Source organism: Pongo abelii, chromosome Y, assembly GCF_028885655.2.
Source record: "Pongo abelii isolate AG06213 chromosome Y, NHGRI_mPonAbe1-v2.0_pri, whole genome shotgun sequence".
NCBI lineage: Eukaryota > Metazoa > Chordata > Mammalia > Primates > Hominidae > Pongo > Pongo abelii.
This window is the reverse complement of record NC_072009.2, coordinates 37,917,432-37,945,412: the sequence shown is the minus strand read 5'-3', so window position 1 is coordinate 37,945,412 and position 27,981 is coordinate 37,917,432. Positions and strand designations below refer to the sequence as shown.

At 39.3% G+C, this 27,981-nt stretch overlaps 1 pseudogene; it reads right to left on the bottom strand.

Moving 5' to 3' along the window:
• On the bottom strand, positions 42 to 15,675 carry LOC129053230 (PTPN13 like Y-linked pseudogene; annotated as a pseudogene).

The window sequence follows — 27,981 nt, the reverse complement described above, 5'->3', positions numbered from 1 at the left end:
TCAAGTTCTCATATACCTACTTAAAAATTTTTCTATATTGTTTGAACTACTTTAGTTCTCTAAGAAAAATGAATCATTAAATCATGAAAAAAAGTGTTGTTGGAGGTTGTGATTTCTCCCCTGGCCTCAGCCAGTCATAGTGGTTCCACTCAGCGCCTCTCCTTTCCCTGTACCAGAATCTCCCCCAGAAACAAGCCCAGATCATCTGCAAACCACACTTTGGAAGCTGTGACAATGCGTGTTCACTGACTCATTCAAGGGACACTTTCGTATAGTCAGAATTGTAGGCTAAGGCTGGGAATTAAGGCTCAGGGCAGTGCCCCTCCTCAGTTCTGGGTGCGGCAGACAGGGTGACTTTTCCTCACCTCGCACTAGATGTCTGAATGCCATGTCCTCTCCTGGGAGGGTGCCGAGGAGACGTTTTTATTCTCACCTGGTCATAGCACCAGATCTCTTGTAGCAACGGCCACTCCTGGACATGTACGAAAGAGAAAGAGGCTTCATCTTCATGGTGGAGGCGACCCCAGGTGTGCCAAAGCCGCGACCACACTTAGGCAGGTCCTGAGATGAAGGAGGCTTAGTCTTCACCAGGAACGTGCCACAGGTGTCCCCACATACCCTGAAACAACGGCCTTTCTCCGTTGTGTCCTGAGGAGAAGGAAGCACTGTCCGAAGCACTGTGAGGACACCCTGCTCCTCAGAGAGTTGGTTTCCGGGCTCTGCGGTCTCAGTGCCTAGGCTCCGTGCACCCTCTGGTGGTAGCCCGGGAAAATCTCTGAAATTCGGGGTGGGTTCATACAGGAGGTAATCTCAGGAAGTGGAAGTGAAATACAGCCAACATTCCCATACCTGAGTGGAGATAAAAAGAAGCAAAGAAGACCGGCAATAGATAAAACTTGATTGAGTTTTTGTATATCAGAAATAATGAATAGAAATCTTTGGAATTTGAATATTAAAACACCACTTACAACACTACCCACAAAATTGAATACATTAAGTATAAATGTAACAAAATATGCAAGATTCATTCAGTAAACAACAAGTCACCTTTGAGAGAAATCAAAAGAAATGTTAGTAAATGCAGAGAGGCCTGGCATGTTGGCAGATGCCTGTAATCCCAGCACTTTGGGAGGCTGCCACAGGCAGATCACTTGAGCCTAAGAGTTGGAGACCAGCCTGGGGAACAGGGTGAAATCCATCTCTACCAAAAATACAACGCCTGTAGTCCCAGCTACTTGAGTCATTGAAGTAGGAGAATCTCAGTGAGTTGAGATAGCAGCACTGCACTCCAACATGGGTGACACAACTCTTTTTCAATCAATCAATCAATCAATAAACAGATGTTTCTCATTCTGGAGAAGTACATTTTTGATTATTTCAGCCATATCCCAATCAAATTCCAGGTAAATATATCAACAAACTCTTCCTAAACCTAGAATAGATGAAATAAGACTGAAGAAGAACAAAGCTAAGGGACTTGCACATCTGGATATGAATACTTACACTAAAGCTAACGTAATAAAGAAGAGTGTGGCATTCATAATTTAATAGACAAGCAGATAAGTGGAAGAGAATAGATAGCCCCAAAACCATCCCAAGTCAACTGATTTTGTCAAAAAGGCAAAGCATATTCTTTGGAAGAGGCAAAGCTATTTCACAAGTGTCAAGAAAACTGCTGGAAACTAAATGGAAACCAATGAATATAGACAAAACTTTTACAGTTAAAAAATTAGTCAAAAATACCCATACATTAAATTTATTCAATGCAAAGTTGTAATTAGAAAATATCTTCATGGGTCTGGGTTTGGTAATGAGTTATTAGCAAGTCCATGAAAGAAAAAGAATGGATAATATGAACTTTATTGGAAGCTGAATTGTCTACTCTGTAAAACACCCTGTTGCCATTGGACATGGCAGTTCAAGCCCGTAATCTTAGCACTTTCGAAAGTCAAAGTGGACAGATCACCTGAGGACAGGAGTTCCAGATCAGCATCGTATACATGGTGAAATCACGTCTGTACTAAAAATACAAAAATTTAACTGGGATTTCTGGTGTGTGCCGGTAATCCTAGCTGCTCAGGAGTCTGAGCAAGGAGAATCCTTTGAACTTGGGATGTGGGGATTGCAGTGAGGCTAGATCTGGTCATTGAACTCCAGCCTTGGTGACAAAATGAGACTCCACATCAAAAAAAATAAAAATCCGATAAAGGGAAACAAAAAGCCAGCCACAGGTAGAAAAATTTAGCAAACTCATCTGAAAAGTGACTTGCATGGACAATATACGAGGAAACTCTCAAACTCAAAAAGATAAGCAACCCAATTCCAAGGTAAAAACCTGAGTAGATACTTCACTAAGGAAGATATAGAGATGGAAATCAGGCAGGCACGCCAAACACTGCTTGTGGAAAGCCTGCTCTTTCTGCTGAAGGCTGAGACTCCTAGCTATCCATGGGGAACAGCAGTGGCTGCCAGAGCAGCAGTGACTCCAAAGGCCGCCCCCACCTACCCCACTTCCATCCTTCCTCCAGGGTCCAAGAGTCCTCAAGGCACTGGGCATCCTTTCCCAGAAAGAGCCTGAAGTTGGATATTTTGTTTCTCCGCTTTCCTTAAAGTTCTGGAGGCTGCCAAGTGTCATTAGGTTGGAAGTTTTATTTTTATCATAAGAACCTTGCCGCACTGACAAGCATTAGGAGAGTTGGTTTTTAATCCATACTTGTCTTCATAAAGAGATAAAAGAATTGGCTCCAACTGCTTTTTAGTAAATTCTTTTAAAATGTTCGGTACAATATATTTTTATTTTGTTTCCCTGGACACACAAAGCACAGACAAATTATAAAGTAAAAACCAAATAGGGAGTAATCATGAATTCATGGATACTATTTAGTCTGTCATTTAACCTGACTTTTTAAAATCATAATTTAACTTCTAGGATACATGTGCAGAACAGGCAGATTTGTTACATTGGTGTACATGTGACACAGTGGTTTGCTGCACCCATCAACCCCTCATCTAAGTTTTAAGTCCTGCATGCATTAGGTATTTGTCCTAATGATCTCCTTCCACTTACCCCCTACTCCCTGACAGGCTCCATTGTGTCTTCATTGTTCCATTCCCACTTATGAGTTAGAACAGGTAGTGTTTGCTTTTCTGTTCCTATGTTAGCTTGCTGAGAATGATTGCTTCCAGCTTCATTCATGTCCCTGAAAAGGACATGAACTTATTCTTTTTCATGGCTGCATAGTATCCCATGGTATATATGTTCCATATTTTCTTTATCCAGTCCATAATTGATGGGCATTTGGGTTTGTTCCATGTCTTTTTTGCGTCTGAATCGTGCTGCAATAAACATATGTGTGCATGTTTCCTTATGTAGAATGATTTATAATCCTCTTATGGTATACAACATAATGGGATTGCTGGGTCAAATGGTATTTCTGGTTATAGATCATTGAAGAATCACCACACTGTCTTCCCCAATGATTGAACTAATTTACACTCCCACCAGCAGTATAGAGCCTTCCTTTTCCTCCACATCTTCACCAGCATCTGTTGTTTCCTGACTTTTTAATGGTCACCATTCTGACCGGTGTGAAATGGTATCTCATTGTCCTTTTGATGTGCATTTCTCTAATGACCAGTGATGCAGAGCTTTTTATATACACGTTTGTTGGCTGATTAAATGTCTTCTTTTGAGAATTGTCTGTTCATCTCCTTTGCCCACTTTTTGATGGGTTTTTTTATATTGTTGTATATTTTAAAAAAATTCTTGTGGGTTTTGAATTGTAGACCTTTTTCAGATAGATAGGTTGAAAAAATTTTCTCACATTTTGTATGTCACCTGTTCACTCTGATGATATTTTCTTTTGCTGTGGAGAAGCTCTTTAGATTAGTGAGGTCCTATTTGTCAATTTTGCATTGTGTTGCAATTGTTTTTTGGTTTTTTGGTCATAAAGGCTTTGCCCATGCCTATATCCTGAATGGTAATTTCTTGATTTTCTTCTAGGGCATTTAGGGTTTTAGGTTTTATGTTTAAGTCTGTTAATTCATCTTGAGTTAATTATGTGGTGTGAGAAAGGGATCTAGTTTCAGGTTTGTGTGTATGGTGAGCCAGTTTTCCCATATCAGGGAATTCTTCTCCAGTTGCTTGTTTTTGTCAGGCTTGTCAAAGATCAGATCACTGTAGATGTGTGAATTACTTTAAGCAGTATGGTCATTTTCATGATATTTATTCTTCTTACCCGTGAACACGATTTTTTTTTTTTTTTTTTTTTGGTGTCCTCTCTTATTTCTTTGAATGGTGGTTTGTAGTTCTCCATAAAGGAGTCCTTCATGTTCCTTGTAATTTTTATTCTTAGTTATTTTATTTTCTTTGGAGCAATTGTGAATTTGAGTTCATTCATGATTTGACTCTCTGTTTGTCTATTATTAGTGTATAGAAATTCTTGTGATTTTTGCACATTGATTTGGTAGTCTGAGATTGCTGGAGTTGCTTATAAGCTTAAGCAAACTCATACAAAAGACAAGTTTCTTGTCTATTGTTGAGGAGTTTTAGAGGTGAGATAATGGGGTATTCTAAATATACGACTATGTCCTCTAAAAACAGGGAAAACTTGATTTCCTTTATTTTTATCTGAATATTCTTTATTTGTTTCTCTTGCCCGATTGCCCTGGGCAGAACTTTCAATTCAGTGTTGAATAGGAGTGGTGAGAGAAGCCATCCTTGTCTTGTGCCTTGTGTTTTATGTTTTCAAAGGAAATGTTTCCAGCTGTTGCCCATGCAGTATAATATTGCCTATGTGTTTCTCACAAACAGTTCTCTTTAGTTTTTGATACATTCCATCAATACCTGGTAAATTGAGTGTTTTCAGTAGGAAGGGATATTGAATTTTATCTAAGGCCTTTTTTGCATCGATAGAGAAAATTATGTGGTTTTTGTCATTGGTTCTCTTCACGTGATGAATTACGTTTGTTGATTTGTGTACTTTGAAACCAGCCTTGCTGGTTGGAGCTGATCTGATCATGATAGATAAGCTTTTTGATGTGTTGCTGGATTCAGTTTGTGAGTATTTTATTGTGAATATTCACGTTGATGTTCATTGGGGATATTGGCCTTTTTTTTTTTATGTCTCTGACAGGTTTTGGTATTAAGATGATGCTGGCCTCTTAAAATAATTTCGGGGGGAGTCCCTCTTTTTCTATTGTTGGAATAGTTTCAGAAGGAAATAGCACCAGCTTTTCTTTGTACGTCTGCTAGAAGTCAGCTGTGAATCTGTCTGGTCTGGGCATTTTATGGTTGGTAGGCTATTAATTACTGCCTCAACTTTAGAATCTGTTGGTCTCTTCAGGGATTCTAATTTTTTCTGGTTTAGTCTTTTAGAAGTGTGTTTGTCAAGGAGTTTATTTATTTCTTCTAGATTTTTTGCTTTATTTACATAGAGGGGTTTAGAGTATTCTCTGATGGTAGTTTATATTTATGTGGGATCAGTGGTTACATCCCCATTATCTTTTTTTACTATGTCTAATTGATTCTTCTCTTTTTTTCTTTATTAGTCTGGCTAGCAGTGTATCTATTTTGTTAATTTTTACAAAAATAAAAAAAGAAACACTCCTGGAGTCATGAATTTTTTGAAGGGTTTTCCTGTCTCTATCACCTTCAGTTATGTTCTGAACTCAGTTATTTCTTTTTTTGTCTCAGCTTTTGGATTTGTTTGTCCTTGCTTCTCCAGATCTTTTTCTTTCTTTCTTCTTCATTTTTTTGTTTTTCTTTTTGAGAAGCTGTCTTGCTCTGCCATGCACACTGGAGTGGAGTGGTGCTACCTCAGCTCACTGTGGCTTTTATCTTTTGGGTTCAAGAGATTATCTCAACTCAGCTTCCCAAGTATCCTGTATTACAGCAGTGTGCCCCCATGCCAGGCTCCATTTCTTTTCTTTTTATTTTCTGTGGAGATGGAGTTTCACCATGTTGGTTGGCTAAGCTGTTCTTGAACACTTGAACTCAGGTGACCTGCCTGGCACAACATCCCAATGTGCTGAAATATCAGGCATGAGCCACTATGTCTGTCCCTCTAGTTTTTTTCATTGTGATTTTATGGTGTTGATTTTAGATCTTTCCCACTTTTGATGTGGGCATTTAGTGCTATAAATTTCTCTCTTAAAACTGTTTTAGCTGTGTTCTAGAGATTGTGGTAGGTTGTGTCTTTGTTCTTATTGATTTCAAACAACTTTTTTCTTTCTTTCTTAATTTTGTTATTTACCCAGTGGTCAATCAGAAGCAGGTTTTACAGTTCCCATGCAATTGTGCTGTTTTGAGTAACTTTCTTAATCTGAGTTCTAATTTTATTCCACTCCGGTGTGAGACACTGTTTGTTTGCATATCCGTTCTTTTGCATTTGCTGAGGAGTGTTTTACCTCCAATTATGTGGTCAATTTTACAATAAGTGCTACGTGGTGATGAGAAGAATGTATATTCTGTTGATTTGGCATGGAGACATCTACAGATGTCTATTAGCTCTACTTGGTCAAGGCTGAATTCCCTTCCTGAGTATTCTTGTTAAAATTCTGTCTCATTTATCTGTGTAATATTGATAGTGGGGTGTTAAAGTCTCCTGTTACTATTGTGTGTGAGTCTAAGTCTGTGTAAGTCTCTAAGAACTTGCTTTTTAATCTGAGTGCTCCTGTATTAGGTTCATAGATATTTAGGATTGTTAGCTCTGCTTGTTGAATTGATTCCTTTACCATTATGCAATTCTGTTCTTTGTCTTTTATGATCTGTGTTGGCTTAAATTTTGTCTTAGGATAGACTACAACTTCAACCCCTGCATTTTTTTTTTAACTTTCCATTTGCTTGGTAAATGTTCCTCCATCCCTTTATTTTGAGCCAATGTGTGTCTTCACCTATGAGATGGGTCTCCTGAATATAGCACACTGAAGAGTCTTGACTCTTTATACAATTTGCCTGTCTCTGAACTTTAATTGGCAAACTTATTTCATTTACATTTAAGGTTAATATTCTTAAGTGTCAATTTGATCCTGGCATGGCAATGCTAGATGGTTGTTTTGCATATTAGTTGATCCACTTTCTTCATAGTGTTGTTGTTCTTTATAATTTGCTATTTTTTTCAATGGTGAGTACCAATTTTCTTTTGTTTTGTTTTTGTTTTGTTTTGTTTTTTGAGATGGAGTCTCACTCTGTCGTCCAGGCTGGAGTGCAGTGGTGTGAACTCGGCTCACTGAAAAGTCCCGCCATTCTGACTCAGCCCCCTGAGTCTGACTAGCTGGGACTACTGGCTCCCACAAACACAGCCAGCTGATTTTTTTGTATTTTTAGTAGTGATGGGGTTTCACTATGTTAGCCAGGATGGTCTCCAGCTCCTGACCTCATGATCCTCCTGGCTATGCCTCCCAAAGTGCTGGGATTACAGGTCTGAGCTTCTGCACCAGGTGAGTACTGGTATTTTATTTCCATATTTAGTGCTGTCTTCAGGAACTCTTCTAAGGCAGGCATGGTGGTGACAAAACCATCTACATTTTGTTGTCTGTAATAATTTTATTTTTATTTTGCTTATAAAGCTTTGTTGGGCTCAATATAAAATTCTAGGTTGAAATGGTTTTTCTTTAGGATTGTTTTATATTGGACTCCACTCTGTTTTGGCTTGCAGAGTTTCTGCAGAGAGATCCTCTGTTAGTCTAATGGGTTTCCCTTTGTAGGTAACCTGACCTGTCTCTCTGGCTGTCCTTAATATTTTTTCTTTTTGTTCAACCTTGGAGAATCTGACAGTTATATGTCTGTTACTCCTCTCAAGGAGTATATTAGGGTGTTATCTGTATTTCCTGAACTTGAATGTTGGCCTGTCTTGTTCCATTTGTGAAGTTCTCCTGAGTAATGACTTGAAGTGTGTTTTCAAACTTGGTTCCATTTTTCCCCATCACTTTCAGGTACACCAATCAATTATAGATTTGGTCTTTTGACATAGTCTCACATCCCTTGAAGGCTTTGTTTTTTGCTTTTCTTTCATTTTTCTCTAATCTTGTCTTCATGCTTTATTTCATTAAGTTGATCTTGAATCTCTGATACTCTTTTTTCCTCTTCATTGATTCAGCTATTAATACTTGTTTTTGCTTCACAATGTTTCTTGCACTGTGTTTTTTAGCTCTATGAGTTAACATATATTCTTCTCTAAACTGGTTATTTTACTTAGCAGCTTATGTAACATTTTATCAAGGTTCTTACCTTCCTTGCATTGATTTAGAACATACTCCTTTAGCTCAGAGAATTTTGTTATTACTGACCTTCTGAAGCCTACTTCTGCCAACTCATCTTCCTCATTCTGCATTCACATTTGTGCCCTTGCTGGAGAGGAGTTGCAATCATTTGGAGGAGAAGAGGCAATCTAGTTTTTTCAATTTTCAGCTCTTTTGTGCTGGCTATTCCTTATTTTTCATGGATTTATCTACCTGTGATTTTTGATCCTGAATGTCTTTGGATTGGGATTTTGTGTGAGTGTCTTTTTGTTGATGTTGATGTTACTGTTTCCTGTTTGTTAGTTTTTCTTCTAACAGTCAGGTCTCTCTTCTACAGATCTGCTACAGTTTGCTTCTCTACCTCAGATGCTGTTTGCCTGGGTATCACCATATGAAGTTGCACAACAGCAATGATTGGAATATTTCTCTCAGTGTGATACCTGGCTGATGCCAGCCACAGATCTTCTGTACGAAGTGTCTTTTGACCCCTGCTGGAAGGGGTCTTCTAGTCAGGAAGCACATTCATCAGGTGCACACTTGAAAAGCCAGTCTGTCCCTGTGCAGAGATTGAGCACTGTCCCGGGAGATACACTGCTCCCTTCAGAGCAAGCAGGCAGGAATGTTTAAGTCTGCTGAAGTTGCACTTACAGCCATCCCTTTTTCCAGGTGTTCTGTCCCAGGGAGATGGGAGTTTTACATATAAGCCCCTGACTCAGGCTGCTGCCTTTCTGTCAGAGACGCCCTACCCAGTGAGGAGGAATCTAGAAAGCCAATGTGGCCACAGCTGCTTTGCATGCTTCTGTGAGTTCCATGCAGTCCAAAGTTCCTGGCAGTTTTCTTAACACTCTGAGGGGAAATCCTTATGCTCATGTCTCAGTAATGGTGGTCAACCCTCTCCCAACCAACCATGATCAGTCTAGGTTGACTTCAGGCTTCTTTGTGTGTAGTGAGAACTTGAAGACATTGGATATCAGCTGGCTGTTGTCCATGGAATTGGGGCCTGCTCAGTGAGACCACTTAGCTCCCTGGCTTCAGCCCCTTTCCAGAGGGGTTAGTGGTTCTGTGTCACTGGTGTTCCACATGCCACTGGGGTACAAAAATTATTTTGCAGCTAGCTCAGCATCTGTGAAAGCAGTCACCCAGTTTTGTGCTTGAAACCCAGGTCTGTGGTTTTGAAAGTGCACTAGGGAATCTCCTGGTCTTTGCATTGTAAAAACCATGGAAAACTGCAGGTTATGGGCTTGATAGCACAGCCCCCAATTGCTTTCCTTGGTTAAGGGAGGAAGTTTTCAGCTCCTTGCACTTCCTGAGTAAAGCAACACTCACCCTACTTCTGCTTGCCTTTTGTGGGCTGCATTCAATGTCTAACCACTTCCAGTGACCTGATCTGGGTAACTCAGGTGGAAATGCAGAAATCACCTGTCATTTGTGTTCATCTTGCTGGGAGCTGTAGACCAGAGTTGTTACTTTACAACCATATTGCCAGATGCCCATCACCTTTTCTTCTTATTTAAAGTTTGCACTGCTGAAATTATGAGAAGTTTCACTTGTAATGTCTCAAAGCCAAAGGGAAAAGAACAGTGAGAAATGATTTAATATATTAATCTCTGTCTTCAAATGTCAATCGAAAGCTGTGCCACGTTACGAAAGGTGAAGAAAAATGAATAGACCAAAAACATGTGATTTCACATTTTCATTTACTTTTGAAAAAGCAGATTTAAGAAGGTAAACCTCGAGATTTCTAATCTCTATCAAGTATTAAGCATTGTGAAGTATGCACTAAAATTGAAATCAATGATTTCTTCAATTTTCACAGAAACGAATTTGTACTCTAGAAATTCCTGTTGTTGCGTTGATATCTGTGGGGTTTCAGTCAAGATGGTGGGCAAAATTAGCAGATGCAAGCCTTCTTGCAAGGCCTAGCAGGTTGGCACAAGCCCCAGTAATAAACTTGCCTGAAAATGGCCTTTTCCCTTTAGTTAAGTAAGTTAGAATAGAAACAAATGAATATGGGGTGTTTATCTAACTAGCTTGCTTACTCATGTGGTCCTAAGTTTAATCTTTGACTTAGTACAGTGCTAGATTGCTTTCTAATTGGGAAGTCCAAACTGTCAATTACCCTTTAGTGGTGTTGACTTCAGCCTTGGTCAATTAATCTTTACTAAATTAATGCGAGTCTCACTAGCTGGTTGGGGCCATAGTCAAAGCTCTGCAGTGAGCAGAGGCCACACCACTGCACTCCAGCCTGGGCCACAGAGCAAGACTCCATTTGAAAAAAATAAAAGGTTCCTACTCACTCTAGGAAAGAAGAGTCTTGTTTTGTTCCACATGGAACTATTTCAGGACCAGTTCTCAGGAAGCCTTTATTGTATGTGTTAAAAGAAACATAACATAAACTTTACTAATCTAACATTTTTACATGTATAGGTAAGTGGCATTAAGTAAGTTTATGTTATTGTGCAACCATCAGCATCATTTCACATTCTCACTAGCAATACACAAGGGTTCTGTTTTCTCCACAAACACTCCAACTCTCCCTTTTACCAAAAAAAAAAAAAAAAAGACATTCTAGTGGGTATAAAGTAATCCCTCTCCTGCCCCACTGATGCCTGTTTAAATATCTGTAACACACCCACTGGCCATTTCAAGCTACAGGTCACTTTTTCTATGCTGCCTATCCAAACACCCAGTGATCAGTGATGTCTACTCAGGGTATACAAGGTCTTCTGCATCTTGCTCTTTTGTAATCCAGACCTCACATATAATATCCATGCATTGTTCCACTTAAATAAAGGGAAATTAACATTTTCTGAGCACCACTATGTGCAGATGACTTGCCCAGGTGAACTCACAGTAACTCTGCCAGGTATGGGTAGTCCAACATGTAGAGAAAAAGGCCAGGATAGGGTGATTGAGTGACTCACTTTCAATCACACAGCTTCCAAGTAACTTCAGGTTCCAACCCCTGGCCAGGTCTCCAGTTGTCATTTAGAAAAAGTTGGTGAGTCACTTGAACACATGTCCAGGCCACACCCAGTCTTCTTTCTATCAACCAAGATGAGCTCCAGGGACAAGGGGTGACAAGACACACCCAGTCATCTTTCTTCCATTCAGAGCTATTGTAGGTACTTGATACTCATCAGGAACACTCTCTTATCCCAAAACCCTCTCATACATAGGATGTTTCAAGGGCAATGTGTTACACATGGGTCACAGAAGGCAACTTTAGTGAGGGAATCAAAGCCATAACATGGAGAAGGAGCTGGTGATTCCAAGTGTAAAGGAAGGGTGGTATGCTAAGAAGTTATTGCCCTTGAGGGTGAAGGAGACAAGATGTTAGTATGACTAAATCAGATGGAGCAAGACAGAAATCAGGGAATGGACCAAACACTTAGCACAAGGGTCAGTGGTTCCTTAGCAAGGTTGAAGCAGACCTACCATGACATGATGTAGCCACTGCACTCCTAGGAATGAACGATGAGAAATGAAGGCAAATTTACAGGCTACATACATAAATAAATTTTCAAGACATCCTTATACACAATGTTCCCAAACCAGGAGCTCCCAAATGCCCATACACAGAAGAAGGGTGAACAAGCTGTGGCACATCCACACCATGGCATGTGGTTCAGCATGAAAAGGAATGGACTGTTTATGCACTCAGAACAGAGTGACTCTGAAAGTGGTTCTGCTAAATAAAAGAAGCCAGATCAGAATGATGCACATAGACCCAAGTACATACTGTATTTACATGTAATTCTATAAAATACCTGCTAAATTTTAGTCAAAGAAGCAAATCTGTGATCTGAGATTGGCCAGAGAGAGGTTGTTATTGTGGGGAGGAAGGTATGTTTTCATGACCTTCATTGCACTTCTGGTCTTTCGGTGAATGAAATACTCACATGGAGAAAACCACCAGTTCTTCTATCTGCACATGTGCAGTTTACCGTATGCCAATCACACTTCAATGAAGCTGTTTTTAAATAAGGAATCACCATCTGAAGCTTAGAATATGGATGAGCAGGAGGTCTGAGAAGGCAGATTTTTTTCTTTTCCTAATTTATGAGGCTGTACAATGAGAATTAAGTTGGCCCTGAGCTCATAAACAGAACAGGCCTGAGAGGAAGGCTCACACAGTCCTTCCTTCTGCACAGAAGAGTGACGATCTAACATAGTATCCGGCTACCCCTGAGGACCTTTATAGGTCAAAGTGACTTTCCTGTCCTTGTGTCTATTTTCTGATATTTCCTCTTACATGCAGAATCTTACATGCCCTCTGATGTAGAGGAAATGATGTTCAAGTTCTAATATGAACATTCTGGTTCCATCACAGTAGAGAAATGGGTTGCATTGTCTCTCTTTAAGACAAAGAGAAGGGAAAAGCCATGAGCACAATGTCCATGGTTGTGCAAGTCAGATTGCAAGTGGAGGAAGAGCATCGCCATGCCAAGGCAGCAGCAGGACAACTGAAGGTGAAGGTTACTGCAGAGGAAACAAGGAAGCTTAGGGATTCCCAGAGGAAATCATCCTTCCCATGTGTAGACCCCTGGATTGATGGCCAGCTCCTCTTGTCCCAATGTGAAATGAGCCTGTAAACATCCCTATTTCAGCCTAAGTACTAATTGCACAGGCAAACATGAGTGTTCAACAGTTTTTAAAACTGCAAAAAATAAAAGACATATATGATCAAACACACAACTCACCTCCAGAGAAACGAGTCTTTAAGTTCCTTTTTCCTTCTGACCCCATGCCCTCCGTTCAAGGAAATTTCAGAATGCATGCTCCCTATAGTCTCAAAGAAGTATAAAATATTGCATCCATAGAAAGTAACAAAATTTAGGAAGATAATAAGAAAATTCTGAGATTAGGAAAGACAGCTTGAAATTCTCTTAAAATGTGTAACTATCAAAAAATGGAAGACAGAATCTACAAAATATTTCAAAAGCACATACAACTAAAAAAATGAACCATAAGAAAAGTGGTTAGCTCTCTGGGAGATGAGTCATCGAGTTGCAGTAGTGAAATAGCATTAGACATGTAAAAACCCAGGGAGGCAGTTATGAAAGCCCTTGGAATGACAGCTCCATCCCAGGCCTAGAGAGATGTTGGTTAGGTGGGAACAGGAAAAAGGAAGGCATCCAGCAGTGACTTTTCAGATGGGAGGTTAGAAATGAGGGAAGATGTTAAGGATGTGATAAAAGGAGACAATTTAATTTTAAATAGAAAGAGAGAAGAAAAGGAATAGAAACTTCAAGAAAATAGAGAGCTAAAGAACAAATGTGTATATACCCATAGAACACCAAGATGTGTGTGTGAATTCACAGTGATAATATACTTCCTACAAGAGGAAAGTCACAAGATTCTATTGTATTGGATCAACAAAATATATATATAAATATTTATATTCTATAGTTACTTACAATTTCAATGATAACTAAGAAAGAAACTAAAATCATGGCATTCCTATAATTGGCTGAGGGTGGAGGAAAGGTGGGAATGTAAGAAACTCGGTTGTCCTCTGTGGTACCTGGTTGTTAACAGTTAGTTCAGGTGACTAGAGTGAGGTGTACATGGTGGCAGCTCCTTCTATGTTACTCTTGGCTCACGTCTGTATTTTTCAGTCATGTGTATATATTTTTATTTTCAAAATAAAATATATGAGAAATAATATATGGTATCAGAGACTCTAGGAACAGTCTCTGTTCCAGGTGTACTTGTTCCAAGTCTAATTAAATGTCACAGATTCCAGCAGAAAATCCTGGCTCTACCCACACTTCCACTCCCTCAAACAAGACCCAAATAATCACCAGATCCAACTCAAAAACTCAAGATCTTTCCAAAGCAGATCCACATGTAGGCATCACCAATGGTATCAATAGACACAACCACAGAGGTGTCTGCAGTGTGCATCATGAAGTCCAGCCCCTAACTGTAGACCAACTTCCCAGTCTGGAAGGAAATTTCCTTAGAGGATGCCAGTTCTAGTGCCATCAACCACGACTCAGGTGCAGCCATAGAGTGGTCCAGCATGTTACTGTAAGCAGCCAGAAGGCAGATGAAAGGAGCAAGAAAGATGAGAGGAAGGGCGGTGACAACATGGTTGGGCCCCTACTGGTACATCTCACTACCCTGCAGTGGCCTGGGGGACACAAAGAACACCTTATTTTGGTGGGCAGAGGCTCTCTCGGGTCAGAGTAGTATGACTTGGAAAGAAACTGAAGACAAGCTGAGGAATGTGGTTTCCTGTTTCAATTTGGCCACTCGTGGCTGTGGGTCCCAGGATATCACAAATTGCAATGCCTTTCCCATTTTCTCTGTGGCTGCAAACACTTGGCTCAGGCTCTATTGACCTGGCACCCATGAGGCACTTAATAATGCCTATTACTTGAAATTGATAATATGTTAGCACTTTATTTACAATGACTTTCAATGAAGTACTGTTCTCCAGTATTGAAAATAGGAAAACGATTAACAAGAGCTTGATAGTTATTTGAATAAATGATGATTGATCCTAAAGAACAATTAGGCAGCACTTGATAATAAAGAATTTGTATTTCATGAATGCACACTGTACCTCAATGGTACTCTTAGGCTTTTGATAACCACTGCCACTTAAATTTGCAACAATCCCCATGGCAGGTCCTGGCACCATCCCCATTTTAGAGATGAGAAGTCACATTAACCTGCCTAGGGTCACACATCTGGGCAGTGCGGGATCTAAATATAAGCTGGCAAAAGAGGTGCCAGGAAACATGATAATATCCTTACGGTATGTGGAAAGGAGGAGAAAAAGTGCACATCATGTGAAGGCCAGACAAGATGTAGGCCAGCCCGAAATGTAGACCAGATCCACAGCTGGCCAGCCGGTACTTTTCTTATCTTAAAGGATCCTCCTCATCAAAGGAAGATCACGGAGTGCAGGTAGTTTGCTCAAAAAAGCACTGACATGTAGCAGAAACATGAGAAAAGAGAAACAGACAAAATACTAAAAATAAACACTCCAGAATTACAACTGGGTTTGTCTTAGGTGACAGGACTGCAAGTGTCTTTTTCTAAGTCTGTTTTCTCCATTCTCCAAAATAGACATAAATTCAGGTGATGAGTCAGGCTGCAGGAGTAAGCATGAGGTCAGAGGAAACTGCTGCCCACACCTGGCCCCCGACCTGGACTCCTGGCTGGAGGCTTCCCCTTCCCTGGGGTCTGTCCTTATCCCACAGACAGGGCCCTGTCATCTGTCATCCCTACACCCATTCCATGCCTTAGTCCCCAATAAAATGTAGAGAGGAACTGAACAGGTGAAATGGTCTTGTGGCCCATGGGATGACTGTAGCTGGTAGTCAGTGGCATTCAAATTGTCTTGTCTCCAGGAAAGTCCAAGCCCAAGTCCTTGAGTGCTTTCTTGGGACGGTGGAGGCCCATTTTATTCATGTCCCTCTAGAAGGGATCAGATGGAAGAAGAAGTTTGTGGGACTCTGAGGCCCAGCCTTCTTCCCAGAAGGTAAAGAAGGCCTGCTGGCTGGAAAATGCTGTCACCACAGGGCCACCCCAATATTTTTGTTTATCTCTTGTCCTCTCTTTGGTCCAAACCAAAAACCCATAATTGCTAACTGTGGAAAAGCGTGTTTCTGGGGTGCCAGTTATGTTGGTCTCCCCTGTGTGAGAAACTCATGGGGAGCCATGGGGAGCCTCTGAGGAGAAAAGTCTCCTTATTGCCTTCACTTATTTATGCACCAAGTGCATAACTGCTCAGCAGCACTCCACAGGTTGTTCAGGTAGATAACACTCCCTTGAAGCAGTGGAGTATAATCAAACATTTTTGCTCCTCCTGAAACCAACTCCCACCTGTTTCAGGCCCAATAAGTTACATAACTTAAGTAGGTTAGACACACACCTTTGCTCAAGGAAATTCATGGAAACTGCCAGTGCCAAACATCTTATTGAATGACTCACGAGTTCTCCTTCACTGATTAATCATTTTCCTCATCCCTTACTCCCCCTCCCAGATTCCCTGAGAACAAAGAGCTTGTAAACCAATAAATAGGGTGAAGCCCAAGAGCAATGGGCCATGAGCAAGCCTTCAATGCTCTGGTCCCCTGGACCTACTTTTTAAATGTTTATTCTATCTCTTTCTAATTCCTTTGTCTTCTCCAGAGTCAGGGTACCAACTGAATGGTGTGGGGTTGGTTTCCCCAACACTAAGCTGTTACATTCCAAATCTTGTTGATTGTATTGTCTCTCAAATCAACTCAAAAAGCCCTCCTCTGGTGACACGATAACCTTTTCTGTAGCCAAAGAACTGACCCTATCATACAGTGACCTTGAAATGCAGGCAGGCAGCCACAACACTGCCTGGGCCCGTCCTGAGCCTCAGATCACTGGTTTCAATGATCTCACAGCCAGCTGATTGACAGGGACAGGGAAGTGTGTGGAGGAAGCACTCTCCACACCACTGAACTCCAGCCTGGGTGACAGAATGAGATTCCATCTTAAAAAAAAATTACTTTTAAAAATGCATCCTATTTTTTCCTGGGGGTTTTCCAAGATCGCAAAATAGGAACAGCTACAGTCTGCAGCTCCCAGAATGATCAATGCAGGTCAGTGATTTCGGCATTTCCCACAGAGGTACTTGGTTCATCTCACTGGGAATGGTTGGACAGTGGTGCAGCCCATGGAGGTGGGTGCAGCCCACAGAGAGTGAGCTGAAGTAAGGCGGGGTGTCACCTCTACTGGGAAGTGCAAGGGGTTGGGTGATTTCCCTTTCCTAGCCAAGGGAAGACATGACAGACTACCTGGAAAAAAAAGGGTACTCCTGTGCAAATACTGCACATTTCCAAGGTCACCACATCTGGAAGAACAAGTGATTCTCTCCCATGCCTGGCTTGGTGGGTCCCATGCCCACAGAGCCTTGCTCACTGCGAATGCAGCAGTTTGAGATCAACCCCGAAGGTGGCAGCCTGACTGGTAGATGGGCATCCACCATTGCTAAGGCTTGAGTAGGTAAACAAAGCATGCAGAAAACTTGAACTGGGCAGAGCCCACCACAGCTCAACAAGGCCTATTGCCTCTAGACTTTGCAACTGTGGGCCAGGCATAGCTAAAAAAAGGCAGCAGACAACTTTGGCAGACTGAAACATCCCTGTCTGACAGCTCTGAAGAGAGCAGTGGTTATACTAGAATTCCATTTGAGCTCTGAGAATAGACAGACTGCCTCCTCACATGGGTCCCTGACCCTTCTGTAGCCTATCTGGGAGAAACCTTCCAGTAGGAACTGACCTCATATAGGCAGTTGCCCCTCTGGGACAAAGCTTCCAGAGGGAGAATGAGACAGCAATATTTGCCATTCTGTAATATTTGCTCTTCTGCATCCTCTGCTCATGACAACCAGGCAGACAGAATCTGGAGTGGAACTCCTCCAAATTACAAAAGACCTGCAGCTGAGGGACCTTGTAGTTGGAAGGAAAACTGACAAATGGAAAGGAATAGCTTCAACATCAAAAAAAAAAAAGTTCATTTACACCAAAACCCTACGTATAGGTCAAGAAGCTCAAAGACCCAAGGTTGATAAATGCACAAAGGTGGGGAGAAACCTGAGTAGAAAAGATGAAAATTCTAAAAATTAGAGCACATCTTCTCCTTCAAAGGAGCACAGCTCCTCACAAGCAGTGGAACAAAACTGGATGGAGAATGACTTTGATGAGTTTCCAGAGGTAGGCTTCAGAAGGTTGGTGATAACAAATCTCCTTGACCTAAAGTTACATGTTTGAACCCATCACATGGAAGCTAAAAACCTCAAAAAGTGATTAAATGAATGGCTAACTAGAAGAAACAGTGTAGAGAAGACCTTAAATGACCTGATGGATCTGAAAACCATGGCACGAGAACTTTGTGACACATGCACAAGCTTCAATAGCCAATATGATCAAGTGGAACAAAGGGTGTCTGTGACTGAAGATCATATCAACAAAATAAAATGAGAAGACAGGGTTAGAAAAAAAAGAGTAAAAAGATACAATCAAATCTTCTAAGAAATATGGGACTAAGTGAAAAGACCAAATCTTCATTTGACTGGTGTACCTGAAAGTGAGGGAAAGAATGGAACTAAGTTGGAAAATATTCTTCAGTATAATAACCAGGATAACTTCCCCAACATAGCAAGGCAGGCCAACATTCAAATTCAGGAAATATAGATAACATCGCAAAGATACTCCCTGAGAAGTACAACCCAAAGACACATAACTGTCAGGTTCACCAAGGTTGAAATGCAGAAAAAGTGTTAAGGGCAGCCAGAGAAAAAGGTTGAATTACTCACAAAGGGAAGCCTGCCAGACCAACAGTGGATCTCTTAACAGAAACCGTACAAGCCAGAAGAGAGTGAGGCCAATATTCAAGATTCTTAAAGAATTTCAATGCAGAATTTCATATCTTGCCAAACTAAGCCTTGTAAGTGAAGGAGAAGTAAAATCCTTTACAGTCAAGCAAATGCTGAGAGATTTTGTCACCACCAGGCCTGCCTTAAAAGGGCTCCAGAAGGAAGCACTATGCATGGAAAGAAACAACCAGTACCAACCACTGCAAAAACATGACAAATTGTAAAGACCTTCAATGCTATGAAGAGACTGTATCAATTAACGGGCAAACTATCCAGCAAACATCATAATGACAGGATCATATTCACACATAACAATATTAACCTTAAATGTAAATGGGCTAAATGCCCCAATTAAAGGACACAGACTGGCAAATTTGATAAAGAGTTGAGACCTATCAGTGTTTTGTATTCAGGAGACCCATGTCTCATTCAAAGACTCACATAGGCTCAAAATAAAGGGATAGAAGAAGACCTACCATGCAAATGGAAAGAAAAAAAAAAAAAGCAGAGTTTGAAATCCTAGTCTCTGATAAAACAGATTTTAAAGTAACAAAGATCAAAGGAGACAAAGAAGGCCATTACATATGGTAAAGGGATCAATTCATGAAGAAGAGCTAGGCATCCTAAATATATATGCACCCAATACAGGAGCACCCAGATTCATAAAGCAAGTCCTTATAGACCTACAAAGGGACTTACACTACCACAGAATAATAATGGGAGACTTTAACACCGCACTGTCAATATTAGACAGATCAACGAGGCAGAAAGTTAACAAGGATATCCAGGACCTGAACTCAGCTCTGCAACAAACAGGCCTAATAGACATCTATGGAACTCTCCACCCGAAATCATATGCATTCTTCTCAGCACCACATCACACTTATTCTAAAATTGACCACATAATAGGAAATAAAGCACTACTAAGCAAATGTAAAACAATAGAAATCACAACAAACTGTCTGCCAGACCACACTGCAATCAAATTACAACCCAGCATTAAGAAATTCACTCAAAACTACAGAACTACATGTAAACTGAACAACTTGTTCCCGAATGACTGCTGGGTAAATAACGAAATGAAGGCAGAAAAACAGATGTTCTTTGAAGCCAATGTGAACAAAGACACAATGTACCATAATCTCTGGACACATTTAAAACAGTGTGTAGAGAGAAATTTATGGCACTAAAAGCCCACAAGAGAAAGCAGAAAAGATCTAAAATTGACACTCTAACATCACAATCAAAAGAAATAGAGAAGCAAGAGTAAACAAATTCAAAAGCTAGCAGAAGGCAAAAGATAAGGAAGATCAGAGCAGAATTGAGAGAGATAGAAATACAAAAAACCTTTCAAAAAATCAATGAATCTAGGAACTGCTTTTTTTAAAGATAAACAAAATTGATAGATCCCTAGCAAGACTAATAAGGAAGAAAAGATAGAATAATCAAACAGAAGCACTAAAAATGATAAAGGGGATATCACAAACAGTCCCTCAGACATACAAACTACTATCAGAGAAAACCATAAACACCTCTATGCAAATAAACTAGCAAATCTAGACTAAATGGATAAATTCCTGGACACATACACCCTACAAAAACTAAACCAGGAAGGTGTTGAATCTCTGAATAGACCAAAAACAGACTCTGAAATTGAGGCAATAATTAATAGCCTTTCAAAGAAAAAAAAGTCCAGGACCAGATGGATTCACAGCTGAATTCTACTGGAGGTACAAAGAGGAGCTGGTAGCATTCCTTCTGAAAATATTCCAATCAATAAAAAAAGAAGTAATCCTCCCTAACTCATTTTATAAGGTCACCGTCATCCTGATACTAAGGCCCGGCAGAGACACAACAATAAAAGTTAATTTTAGACTAATAGCCATGATGAGCATTGATGTGAAAATCCTGAGTGCAATACCAGTAAACTGAATCCAGCAGCACATCAAAAAGCTTATCCACAACTATCATGTCATCTTCATCCCTGAAATGTAAATATGGTTGAACTTATGCAATTCAATAAATGTAATCTATCACATAAACAGAACCAACGACAAAAGCCACATGATTATCTCAACAGATACAAAAAAGGCCTCTGACAAAATTCAGTAGTCCTTCATGCTAGAAAACTCTCAATAAACTAGGTATTCATGGAACGTATCTCAAAATAATGAAAGCTACTTATCACAAACCCACAGCCAATATCATACTGAGTGGGCAAATACTGGAAGAATTCCCTTTGAAAACCAGCACAAAACAAAGATGCCCTCTCTCACCACTCCTATTCAACATAGTGTTGGAAGTTCTGCTCAGGGCAATCAGGTAAGAGAAAGAAATAAAGAGTATTCAATTAGGAAATGAGGAAGTCAAATTGCCCCTGTTTTCTGATGACATGATTGTATATTGAGAAAACTCCATTGTCTCAGCCCAAAATCTACTTAAGCTGATAAGCAACTTCAGCAAAGTCTCAGGATATGAAATCAGTGTGCAAAAATCACAAGCATTCCTATACACCAATAACAGAGAGCCAAATCATGAGTGAATTCCCATTCGAAATTGCTTCAAAGAGAGTAAAATACCTAGGAATCCAACTGACAAGGGATGTGAGGGACGTCTTCAGGGAGAACTACAAAACACTGCTTAACAAAATAAAAAAGGGCACAAACAAATGGGAGAATATTCTATGATCATAGATAGGAAGAATCAATAGCTTGAAAATGGCTGTAGTGCCCAAAGTAATTTATACATGCAAAGCCATTCTGATCAAGCTACCGAAGACTTTCTTCAGAGAATTGGAAAAAAAAACTACTTTAAAGTTTATATGGAACCAAAAAAGAAGCCACATTGCCAACACAATCCTAAGCAAAAACAACAAAGCTGGAGGCATCATGCTACCTGACTGGAAACTATACTACAAGGCTATGGTACTGGTACCATACAGCATGGTACTGGTACCAAAACAGATATATTGACCAATGGAACAGAAGACAGGCCTCAGAAATAACACCACACATCTGCAATGATCTCATTTTTGACACATCTGACAAAAAGAAGAAATGGGGAAAGGATTCCTTATTTAGCAAATGGTGCTGGGAAAAGTGGCTAGCCATTTTTAGAAAGCTGAAACTGGATCCCTTCCTTACACCTTACATAAAAATTAATTCAAAATGGATTAAATACTTAAATGTTAAACCTAAAACCATACAAACCCTAGAAGAAAACTTAGGCAATACCATTCAGAACATAGGCATGGGCAAGCACTTCATGACTGAAACACCAAAAGCAATGGCAATAAAAGTGAAAATAGACAAATAGGATCTAATGAAACTAGAGAGCTTCTGCACAGTGAAAGAAACTACCATCAGAGTAAACAGGAAACCTACAGAATGAGAGAAAATTTGGCAATCTACCCATCCAACAAAGAACTAATATCCAGAATCAACAAAGAACACAAACAAATTTATATGAAAAAAAGTCATCAAAAGGTGGGCAAAGGATAAGAACCGACACTCCTCAAAAGAGGACATCTATGCAGCCAACAGGTGCAGGGAAAAATGCTCATCGTCATTGGTCATCAGGGAAATGCAAATGAAAACCAAAATGAGATACCATCTCATGCCTCTTAGAATGGCGATCATTAAAAAGTCAGATGCTGGAGTAGATGTGGAGAAATTGGAATACTTTTACACTGTTGCTGGGAGTAAATTAGTTCAACCACTGTGGAAGACAGTGTGGTGATTCCTCAAGGATCTAAAACTAGAATTACCATTTGATCCCGCAATCCTATTACTGGATATACAACCAAAGGATTATAAATCATGCTGCTATAAAGAAACATGCATACATTTGTTTATTGTGGCACTATTTACAATAGCAAAGGCTTGGAAACAACACAAATGTCCATCAATGGTAGACTGGATTAAGAAAATGTGGCACATATACACCACTGAATACTAAGCAGCCATTAAAAAAGATGAGTTTTTGTCCTTTGCAGGGACATGGATAAGCTAGAAACCATCATTCTCAGTAAACTTTCACAAGGACATAAAACCAAACACCACATGTTCTCACTCATAGGTGAGAATGGAATAATGAGATCAGCTGGACACAGGGCAAGGAAAATCACACACCAGGGCCTGTCAGGAAATGGGGGGGGCGCAGCGATTTGGGGGAGGGATAGCATTAGGAGAAATACCTAATGTAAATTATGTGTTGATGGTTGCAGCAAACCAACATGGCACACGAATACCTATGTATCAAACCTTCACACTGTAGACATGTACCCTAGAAATTAAAGTATAATAAAAATTTAAAAATAAATAAATAAATAAAAATGCATCCTATTATGTTCATTTCATGTGTACGACATATACTATGGGATACCTATTGCTATTTCAAAGGCTACCATACTAGAGCAAATTAACATATTTCTAATCTCACATAGTTACTCCTATAGTTTGGATATTTGCTTTTACAAACTTTATGCTGAAATTTGATCCCCAGTGTTGGAGGAAAGGTTGAGTGGGAGATGCTCAGGTCTTGGGGGTGGATACTTTTTGAAGAGTTTAGTGTCATTCTTGTGATAAGGAGGGAGATCTTTTTTTATTAGCCTTTGAGAACTCATTAAGAAAAAAAAGCCTGGCACCGCCCTCCCTTCTGTTGCATATATGTGACTATAAATATTTCTCTTTCTGTGTCTGGTTTATTTCACTTAGCATAGTTACCCCCAAGCTCCTCCATGGTGGGGCAAATGGCAAGATCTCATTCTTGCTTAGGGCTAAATAATATTTCTTTGTACTGGACAATAAGGTTGTTTCCATATTTAGCTATTGTTAATAATGCTGCAATGAACATGACAGTGCAAATATCTCTATGAGGTAGGGATTTCCTTTGGTTATATGTCTAAAGGAAGAGTTGTTGAGGCATAAGTGGCTTTATTTTTAATTTTCTGGAAACCTCCATACCGATTTTTATAATTGCTACACATTACCAACAACACTGTACATGAGTTTCATTTTCAATACATCCTAGCCAATCTTTGTGATCTTTTGAGTTTTTAATAATAGCTATCCTGATGTGAGTTATGTAACGTCTCAAAGTATCTTTGATTTAATTTTTTTCTGATGATTAATGATGTTGAAAAGTTTTTAAATACCTGTTGCCCATTTTTACATGTTCCTTGGAGAAATGTCAATTCTGAGCTTTTGCTCAGCTTTTAATATATTTATTTGTTTTGCTACTGTTGAGTTGTACAATGTCGGGGAAAACAGTCTCACAACACCCCGCAGGTACCTTGAGTCTGGGAGAGACAAAGGAGATAGAAAGAGAGAGAATAAGCATTTAAAATGCTGGTCCAGGGGGCCTGAGCATCGGAGGCTTGCTCAGGGCCCAAAGTTGTCAGGCTCCACCTAATTTAGTGGTTTACAATTTCTTTGTTCTTAGGGTAGATGGGAGGGGGAGGAAGGAATGAGGAAAATGATTAATCAGTGAAGGAGAACTCCTCAGTCATTGAGTAAGATGTATAGCACTGACGATTTCTGTGAATTCCCTTGAGCAAAGGCGGGTGGCTAAACTACTTAAGATCTTTAACTTATCAGAACTGAAATGGGTGGGAACAGGTTTCAGGAAGAGCCAAGACGTTTGATTATACTCCACTGCTTCAAGGGAGTGTTATCTCCCTGAGCAACCAGTGGAATGTGCTGTGCGCTTGTGCTCTCAGGGAAAAAGACATGAAGGCAGTAAGGAGATTTTTCTCCTCAGAAGCCACCCATGGCTCCCCATGGGTGTCTCACACAGGGGAGATCAAATCAACTGGCACCCCAGAAACTTTCTTTCCCACATACAATTTTTTCATAAACTTTAGATCTTAACCCATCATCAGATATATAGCTTGAAAATATTTTCCCCAATATTTAGGCTATTGTATTTGGTCGATTGATTCCTTTTTCATTTGATGTAGTCTTGCTTATTTGTTTTTGTTTATGTGGACTGAGTTTTTAATATGGTATTCAGAATAATTATTATCAAGGCCATCGTTCATGAGCTTTTTTCTGTGTTCTCTTCTAGGTGTTTTAGAGGTTGCAGTCTTACATTTAGGATTTTTCAACTCATCTTCATTTGATTTTTGTGTGTGATGTAAAATGTGGATCCAATTTTTTCCTTTTGCATGTGGAAATCTAGTTTTCCCAGCACTACTCATAGCAAACATGATCCCTCTTCTCATTTTATGATTTTGCTGTAGATTTCAAAAACTAATTGACTACATATGCTTGGATGTTCTGTTCTGTTCCTTTGGTCATGATTCTGTGTTCATGCCAATTTCAAATAAGGTCATGTGATTCTTCCTACTTCTTTTTTGTTTCTCAAGAATTGTTTTCACAATTTATGGCTCTCTATATAGCTATACAAGTTTTATATTTTGTTTTCTATTTCTGTGAAGAATGCCATTGAAATTTTGTTGGATCGCATTGAATCTGTGTATTGCTTTTGATGCTATAAATATTTTAACAATATTAACTCTCCCAATCCATAAGCATAGACAATCTTTCCATTTATTTTTGTCTTCTTAAATTGCTTTTAACAATGTCTCATAGTTTTCAATGGAGAGATCTTTTACTTTCTGTTTACCTTTTTTTAAGTATTTAATTTCTTTGATATGCTTATAAGTCAGATGAGTGTCTTGAATTCTTTTTCAGTTAGGTAATTATTTGTACAATGACGTTACCAAATTCGTTCATTGGTTCTAACAGTTTCTTAAATAGAATATTTGAACTGTCTTTACATATAGGAGCTTGTCATCTGCAAAGAGAGACAACTTTACTTATTTCTTTATAATTTGGCTGCCTTTATTTTTTTCTCATCAGATGTTTATGTTCCCTATTTGATTTGTTTCTGTTTTAATTATTATTTTATTAATTGTGCTAATTTTGAATTTAGATGTTTTTCCTTCTAGTTTCTTAGATACAATGAGATGTTGCTTATTTGGTATGTTTTTTTTTAATGTATGCATTTATTGTTGTAATTTTCCATCATAATTCTGCTTCACTGCACACCATAGGTATAGGTATGTTGAGTTTCCACTATTATTTGCCTCAAGATATTTATGAATTTTTCTTTTCATTTTTCATTTCATCAATTCATTATTCAGGACAATGTTTTAAAAATGCCATGTAGGCTGGGGGGTGGTGGGTCATGCCTGTAATCTCAGCACTTTGGGAGGCCGAGTTGGGCAGATCATGAGGTCAGGAGATCGCGACCACCCTGACTAACATGGTGAAATTCAATCTCTACTAAAAATATGAAAAATTAGCTGGGCGTGGTGGCAGGTGCCTTTTGTGCTAGCTACTTGGGAGACTGGAGAAGGACTATGGCGTGAACCTGGGAGGCAGAGCTTGCGATGAGCCTAGATTGTGCCACTGCACTGCATCCTGGGCAACAAAGCGAGACTCTGTCTCAAAAAAAAAAAAAATTGTTCATTATTTGCGACTTTTTTTTTTTAAGATTTCTCTTCTTACTGATTTTTGGTTTGCTACCATGACGGTCTGAAAAAATACTCACTATATTTTTAGCCATTTTGCTTTGTTAAGACTTGTTTTATGGCCTTGCATATGGTCTATCTTACAGAATCCTCCAGGCGTGTTACAGCAAAATATATATTCGGCTTCTACACGATGAAAAGTTCTGTATATGTCTGTGGGTTCATTTAGCTAAAACTACAATTCAAGTCTGGCATTTTCTTATTAATTTTCTGCCGAGTTTGTCTGTTCCTTGTTTTAATTGAGGTACTGAAATTTCCTACAACTATTTTGTTGCCATTTTTCTCTTCATTTCTATTTATATTTGCTTTAAATATTTAGGTGCTCCAATGTTGAGTGCAGATTTATATATATAACTGTTATAACCTTTTGATGAATTGGTTGCTTTATTATTAAATGATGACCTTCTTGGTCTTATGACAGGTTTTGAATTGAAATCTCTTTTATAGATAGGAGTATAGCCACTCCAAATTTTTTATTACCATTTGCATAGCAGTATCTTCTTCAATTCCTTCACTTTCAGCCCATGTTTGTCCTTAAAGATTAAGTGGGTCTCATAGGTAACATGTTGTTGAATTCCATTTTTAAAATCGAATTGGTCACTCCACAACTTTTAATTGCATAGTTTAATTCATTTGCATTCAAGATAATTATTGATAAGTAAGTTCTTACTACTGTTATCTTGTTAGTTGTTTCTGATTGAGTCATACATCATTTTTTCCTTTCTTCCTCCCATGTCTGCTTTTAAATGTTTAACATTTAAATAATTTCAGTAGTGATAAGCTTTGATTGCTTTGTTTTTATCATTAGTGTTGCTGCTGTAGTTTTTGATGGTCTTCAAAGGCTCAGAGAAAACATCTTATACTTAATTATCAACTAGCTTCAGCTGACAACTTTTGTCATATAAAAACTATAGACATTTACCCTCTGTTCCAATTATGTTTTTGATGTCACAATTTATGTCTTTTAATACAGTGTCTTCCTTAAAATCCTATTGGTGACAAGTCTTTTGCTGAATGATTTCAAGCTCCTCCTTTTTTTGTTTATTTTCCCTTAGTGCTTTTAGAATTTTCTTTATTTCTCAACCTTTGAGAGTTTGATTCTTTTTTTGGCAGCACTTTTATTTTTTCTTACACAGTGATGTGTTGCTGAGTCCTAACGTTCTCATATAACAGTAGAAACAAAAATTTGTTATCATGTCTTTAAAGAATCTAGAATATCATACAAAAAAACTTACATAAATTAAAAGGATGAATACATTTACAGGTGTAAATGCAAACTGCTTTCAACTCAAGGCAAGTGACAGCCCACGGTGTTCTGGCAAAAAACATCTGCTAAGAAAGGAAACTGGGTCCTATGGCTTGGGCTTTTCAACCGTGACAGAGAGGCAGGACAGAAGCAACTAAGTCAGGAGTCCTTGCTAGCCGCTAGAGAAATCCCAGAACACTCAGCCCTGATACATTAATACCCTGCACAGATCAGAGACTGCTGGCCATGCAGACTCACCAAGCCACAGGCTTGTCTTCCACAAGCACGTTCTTACCTCAGTCATGAAGTGACCAAGCCACGTGCACTAAAGTTTGAGCTCAAAGATATGTACACAGTATTAAACAAATACCAAGGGGAACAACTAACTTGAATACAAGGTCAAAATCAGCAACAAGTTCTATGATCCAGTGCTGATGATATCAGATACAAGCTTCAAAGACAATTTCTTCTCAAAGGCTTATTCCAGTTTCATGAGGCTAGCATGAGGTGTATGCATTTGCCAAGGGCAAATTTATACTTCTTCTGTATTAACCTATGCAGCAAATGCTACACATCTGCTCAGTCCAT